This window comes from Octodon degus, unplaced genomic scaffold, assembly GCF_000260255.1.
Source record: "Octodon degus isolate 3935 unplaced genomic scaffold, OctDeg1.0 scaffold00014, whole genome shotgun sequence".
NCBI lineage: Eukaryota > Metazoa > Chordata > Mammalia > Rodentia > Octodontidae > Octodon > Octodon degus.
In genome coordinates, this window is record NW_004524590.1 from 4,956,220 (window position 1) to 4,963,363 (window position 7,144).

Consider the following 7,144-nt stretch of genomic DNA (forward strand, 5'->3'; position numbering starts at 1 on the left):
ATAATTTGAGGTAAATTTCATAAATTTGTGTCTTTTTGCATACTGTATCTCACAGAAGACAGCAGTTTAGGATTTCTTCTAGTCAGAAATTTGGAAGTTTTGCACTCAAAGACATTCTTCAGAAGAAGATTACTGTTTGTTTATTAACAACAGCAAGATAAAAATGTACATTTGTCATCTGTTTAGGCTTGGTGAGGGGGTTAAAGGGCAGCCTGCCTCCTTCATTGTTTTCTCGAGTGTGCTTACCTGTTGTTTGGTTCTGCCAAGTACTTTAGCCTCAAACAGCTCTGCCCTTGTGTGTCAAAGTGTACATAATGCTGAGGAGAGAAATGTCGCTGTTTTCTGGTCACAGAAGGATACTTGCGGGTGTCGAGAGACTGAGACAAAATGCTGGAGTGAGACAGTGAGGCGTTCTCCAATCCTTTGGCCCCAAATGGCCACAATGTGGATGATCCTCACTCTTTCCACCAATCCAAACTTACCAATGAAGACTTCAGGAACTTTTCATGACCCCAAAGGTTGCGCCTACTTCTGCCCCACCTTTTAAGTCACGTCATCATGAACTGCCAAGAGAATACAGTGAGGATGAAGACTCAGCTGCACAAAGGAAGCAGAAGTTTTTATGCCAAACTCTGTCAAGAAATTGACAAAGGGGTTGGGGAGATAGTTCAGTAGAATAAGCACTTGCCTGGTAAGCACAAGGGCTGGAATTCAATCCCTGGTTCCTCATAAAAAAAAAATGAGAAAGAGAGAGAAAATGCAGAGGAATGCTGAAACCATGCAACGGAATGGAGAGATGGTGTGAACAAAGATTATCAGGAAACTGAGCTTATGAGCCCCACAGCTAACTACAGTGAGGTGGGCCCCACTGCTGAAGCAGACAAATCAGCTGCAGAGAAGACAGTTGATCCAAGAGTTCAAATTCTTGGGTGGTGTCATGGAACACACCCATTTAGTGAAAGGCTTGGATTTTACTCGTACCTTACTGTACGCTTTTTAAGAGCAAAGCATATGAGTGGAATGAGCTATTTCTGCCAGTTCGAATGGACTGTGTGGTAGACCTGGAAAATGAGTATGTGGACACAGAAATCCCTGCTACTCTTGTCCGAAGCAAGGCTGACTGTCCTACCATGGAGGCCCAGACCACACTGACCACAAATAACACTGGCATCAAGCTCACTCAAATCCTTTCATACATAAGGCAGGATCCCCAAAACAAAAAGCTTAAAAAGAAAAATAAAGTGAACCTGGATGAGAAAAAAAACCTCCTGAGGCAGACATGAACATTATTGAAGACATTGGAGATTATGTTCCATCCACCACCAAGATATTTTGGGGCAAGGAGCATGAGAGATACTGGGAACGGGAGCATGATCGATAGACAGAGACCGGGAACAAGAATGGGAAGGAGAACGGGAGCGGGAGCGGGAGCAAGACCAAGAGAGAGGAGGAAAAGAGCCACAGCTACTTTGAGAAGCCAAAAATGGATGATGAACCCACCCACTGATGTTGACAAAGGACTTGCATCTGCCAAGGAATTGATCAGGTCCATCAGTGAAAGGGTTTCTGGGTCTGCTGGCTGGGAGGGCACTGAATCGCTAAAGGAGCCAGAAGACAAAAAGCAGCTGGGTGATCTCTTTGGCATGTCCAATAGTTATGCAGAGTGCTATCCAGCCACAGTGGGTGACATGGCTGTGGATATGACAAGAGGTGGATTATAGCAAAATGGATCAAAGTTATAAGAAGGGTCCCTTAGGCCACTGGGACTTTGATACCCAGGAGGAGTGCAGGAAGTGTATGAACAACAAGAAGGCTCCACCCAAGGCTGCATTCCAGTATGGCATTGAGATGTCTAAAAGATGAAAGCCCAGGAGCTTTAAGCAAACCAGTGACAAGGAAGAACTTGATCTCCAGTGGAAGAAGATCAGTGCAATTATTGAGAAGAGGAAGAAGGTGGAAGCTGATGGGGTCACATGCAAAGAACAAAATACTAATCTACTTCTACTGGAGAATCTCCACATGGATAGTCTTCCTACAGTTTTCTTCCTATAATCCCTACTAAGGTTGCAATGTGGGGCTTTTCTGTGTTTGTGAATGTATATAAAATTAAATTGTATTATCATTTGATTCCATTAAAGTTGGTTAACCTGCAAAAAACGTGTACACATAATGCCAAGAACTACTTCAAAACATTTCAAATTCAGTAATGCTAAAATAGCGTGACATGAAGTTGGACATAAATTTATCAGAATGTGCTTATTATCTGACTTAGACATAGATATGTTTTCCCCCAAACACAGTGCAGGGCCTAGGAAGCACTGTATAACATCTAATTATCTATTTCTGAATAAAGTTGTCCTGTGATTTTATTTTCACAAAGGCTAAAGCAAAGTTTTCACCTTTAATATATAGAAAAGAAGCCAAAATGCAGAATGGGAATGAAATTATTCAGAGGTGAACTAGCACTTCCTGAGTAATTAAGACATAAAATAAAGTTAGGAGTCCTGTCAAGTCCGCGCTCACTCCAACCATGCTCCTGCTTGGGAAATAAGTCTTCGTGTTAGAGCTCAGGTCACTGAGTTTCAGACCTCAAGAAACATTTCAAGTCATGCTAAATCTTCTCTTAGTGTTCAGTTTGTCAGAGAAAATGAAGGGCATCTAAGAAATATATTTTAATTTAAATAATTACCAACCATTATGTGAGGCATCATTTTTACAAAACACTTTATTTAATCAATCTGACATTGAAGTTTAACTGAACCTCCTGCATTTATATATGCAGCAACTGTAAGTGTATTTTTACACCAATTATTTTACTAGAATACTCCCTTAGATGAGTGAGACAAACCTGTGACAAAGATTTTCCCAAGGCATACAGGTGTAGACGTTCTGGCCACCAGCTGAGTAGACTTAGGAAATTCCTCAATGCTTTATCACGCAGTTTGTTTAAACAGTCATTATACTTGATAATTGATCAAAACAGACACCCAAAAGAACTATGTAAATTATAAAAGTAGTTTATCAATGTCACTGTAGCTCAGGATGCTATAAGTCAGTCATTTTATACATGTATATCAATTAGCAATATGGAATAAAGTGAGTATTGTTATGTCCCCAAAGTAACTTTCAATTTTCTGAAATGACTACATATGTAGGTTAGTCAAGGTAATATGAGGAAGTCCATAAAGGAAGACAGTGCTATTCTTATTTTTAAAGACATTGATTCTTTTTAAGAAAGAAACAATTTTACCCAGGGATGAGGGGCAAGCAAGAATCATCAGGTGTCTTAGGAATTCTTAGCCAAAATAGAAAGGATCCTTTCAGAATTACTTATGAAATCCATTGATTCTGATATGGTACAATACGGACTTTTCAAAGTCTGCCTTTAGTAGTGGAAAAAGGGGAACAATATGACTGTGAATGAGAAATAAAAAAGTTGCTCTGACCTGCTTATGTCTGGACTGGAGCAGAGTGAACAGTGTCATCAAAGGAGGCAAGAAAGACAATGTAGGCCATGGAGCTGTGACCCAGGTGCCCTTCAGGTTGCATGCTACAAACTGGACAGGTCACGTAAGGCTAGAAGAGGAGGACGGAAGTGGAAACTAAGTTGGGAAATTTTGGTCATAACTAGACATGCCACGGAGTTGCATGGCTTTTGTTATCTAAAGAAAACACAGTTCCTATTTTGTATCAAAAGTATGCAGTTTTTTATTGATGTGTTACAGAAAAGTAGCCCTATTTGCAAAGTGGTAAACATAATGGAAAAAAGATTTCCCGCAAATAGTGTATGAGAAAGACCTATGTCCAGGAAAATTAGTACAAAAAAATGACAAAGTGATGCACAGCAATAGAAAATGAAAGAGAAAAAGCAAAGTGGCATTTCTATAAGTAGGCCGCTATAATTTTGCGACAAATGCAAGTGAGTTATGGCGATTCAAAGATCTCATGCAGTATTTCAACAGTAGCAGTGGTTCACAAGATAAATTGACTGCAAGCAATGACAAAAAGATTAGAGATTTGGAAATGACCTTTATAAAATGGACTAAAAACCAAAAGAGACAGTGAAATGCTCACAGATACAGTTACCTCATCTATTAATGCAAATAAGAGAAAAGAAAATTTCCAAAATATCCTTTTGTAAGATCTTTTTTCAGTGATGAAACTAAATCTTGTCCTTCACTGAATACCTGTCGCAGCTGATAAAATGCAAGTGAACAGCACTGTCAAAAGCGTTTGTTCTAATGAAACTTGTAATGCCTTGGAAAAAATGAAAAGTTAGAAAATATGTAAGTAGCAAAACAAGCTGATAATATATTTTTATATAGTAATGACTGCTAAAATTGAAGGGCATGGAATAACATATAGCGGCAGAAAACTCTAGATAAATGTTGGCAGGTTATCTACAGGTATCAGGACTCCTTCACTCAAGGGACATTTGACAATGACAATTCACGTAAAAAAGAAAGAATCAGAAAGCTGGAGAAAGATGCCTCCAATGAAGGGCTCAGGAAGTGCAAAGGTGCCAAGAGAGAAAACTCACTTGTGTCAAAATAGAAAGGATGTCACATTGCTGGGGCAGAGCAACTCAGCTCTAGGAAGAAAAAAGGCTCATGGCAGGTGGTGAGAGAAGAGGACACAGGAATCCCTAAGATTCAAAGTGACTCAAAGACGTAAATCTTACACAAAATCTTATCCCAGACTGCAGATGTAGCTTCCAGGCAAAGCACTTGTCTGCCATGTGTGATTCCTTGGACTGTCCCCAGTAGCAACCAGAAGCAAACAAATTACTACACAAATAAATGAATCTCACAGGTTTTTGAGGATGTCACCCTACATGATATCTACTTAACTTTAATAAGGGTGACATTACATTAGTAACTCCATTAAAGAGTACATCTTGGGCAGGGGAGATAGCTCAGTAGAATAAGCACTTCCCCGGAAAGTGCAAGGTCCCAAGTTCAATCACCGGTACTGCAAATAATAAAAAATAAAAATATTTTAAACTAAAAGGAGTACATCCCATAGCAATCAGTCTCCTCTTGGTTTTACCAGACAGCCTTGCTCTGTCACCCAGGTTAGTCTCAGACTCACAGTGCTCCTGCCTTTGTCCCTTTAGTCCTCCAGGGCTGGCATGGAAGCAGGTGCCACCATAACATGCTCTGGCAACATTTCTAAAAATTTGAGCCAATTTCATGTCATTGTTATCTGAGTACACAGGTACAGAAGAGAAGGTAAAACTAATTTAGTCAAAATAATAATAATAATAATAAATCCTTCACTGCGGCTTACGCCTGCCACACTGGATTGGAAATATGATGACACAGCTACTGGATGCATAAAATTAAAAACAAAGCAAAAGAGAAACATGAAAAGTGCAAAGATATGAACAGAAAAGCCCACACACCTCACATCGAGCCAACTTCAGCGGAGCTTAGGCAGCAGCCATTACCATCAAAGCATGACAGCGTTTCCTACTGCAGCTCTTTCCACTCCGTTCCTCCGCCTTAACCTTGTGATAGTTCATCGCCTGCTGCTATGACAAGCAGAGCTTTTACACCCAAGCAATTTCAGACAAGTGGCTCAAAGAAATTAGCTGAGAAAGACTTGGCAAAGGCAAGGTCATTTAAGACCACTCAGAACTTCAATGGAGTCAGTGTACTTTGAAACTGTGCATCAATGACATCCATTTTAATATAACTATGGGGCCAGTGAGATAGCGCAGCAGACTAAACGCCTGCTTAGGCACGCTCAGGGATCAGGGTTCGATCCCCACTCCAGTATACCACACTAGCCCTGTCCCCCGAGGTACACTGAGCTGGCGATTGAGTCAGGGCATGGTGGCACATGTCTATAATCCCAGCGCTGGGAGGTTGAAACCAGGAGGATCATTACGAGTCTGAGCTGCATACTGAGACCCTGGACCAAATACATAAAATGAAAAAACATAATATAACCATGTTCCACCGGTCTCAGGTTTGCCCATATCCTCTGCAACAGGGGATACATCATCACTCAGATTGTCTGGCTCTACATTACTCAGTAATCTTCAGGACTGGCCTCCTGTTCTTGGATTTTCATAATCTCTTGCTGTGAGAGGTTCTGAACAGTCACATAACAATATTATGACTTTAATATACTGAAAAAGGAAGAACTGATACAACAAGAAAAGAATGAACCACCAAGTACAATTTCTCATTAGATTCCCAACTATTTCTCATAGTGGAACCACAATATGAAACAAAATTTCATCTCAGTATTTTTGTAAGTCTCAAAGATGTATTGTAATTTACTGAAGCAATACCTTGATTTTGAACATGCAGTTTGTGCCTGTCTTTTATCCTCTTCTAAGCAATGGATTTGAAAGAGAATCTACAAACACTTTTGATCAGGGCCAAACAGAAGATCGTTTAGAGCTGCAGAGGCCATGACACTCTACCATGATGCCAATCTGATGGGATTAAGAAGTGACTGGCAGATTATCGGAACATAGCTCTGGGTGTGTTTGGCTGGCTGACTTCTAGGGCACAAACTAAAATGGCAGATCCACCAGAACATGGGTGGCACCCACCAACAGGATCGTAGTCTGCGTGCAATAAAAAGAAGCAGGAGAAAGCTCTCAGTTTTGCTTTCTGGAGGAGCTCCTGTCCCTCACATCGCCTTTGGGCAGCTGTCTTTGTTCTCTCCCGGCTTCAGCCCCACACTCCAGCCTTCCGGTGCAGACCACTCCGTCTGTGACAAGGCCTTCCTCAAGAGGCTCCAGGGAGCGCCAGGCCAGCGTCCCTCCTCACCTCTCAGGCCCCAGTTCACGGATGGTCAACGTGCATCCTTCTAGCTTTGCTTCTGCCTGTGGCCACTGGGAGCCTGTATGTAAATCCATTATATATCATACATGATTTACATGATATTTACTTTAGATTATTTGGCATATATTGCCACATTGCTGTCAAGATATAATTTCCAAAGTGATGCATTTGTGTGCCCATCATTTTATCCTCCCAAATGCATATGCATACATTTATACAACTACATATATACATATGTATGTATATACACACAAAGAGATATCACAAACTTTTGTCTCTTTCAAAATAATTATTTTGGTCAGGCACAGTGTGTATATCTGTAAATCCTAGAACTCTGGGAA

The 7,144-nt window shown here is 40.7% G+C and overlaps 1 pseudogene; it reads left to right on the forward strand.

Annotated features, from left to right (window-relative positions):
• Positions 1-387: 387 nt before the first annotated feature.
• Positions 388-2,052, forward strand: LOC101581475 (annotated as a pseudogene).
• Positions 2,053-7,144: the final 5,092 nt, after the last annotated feature.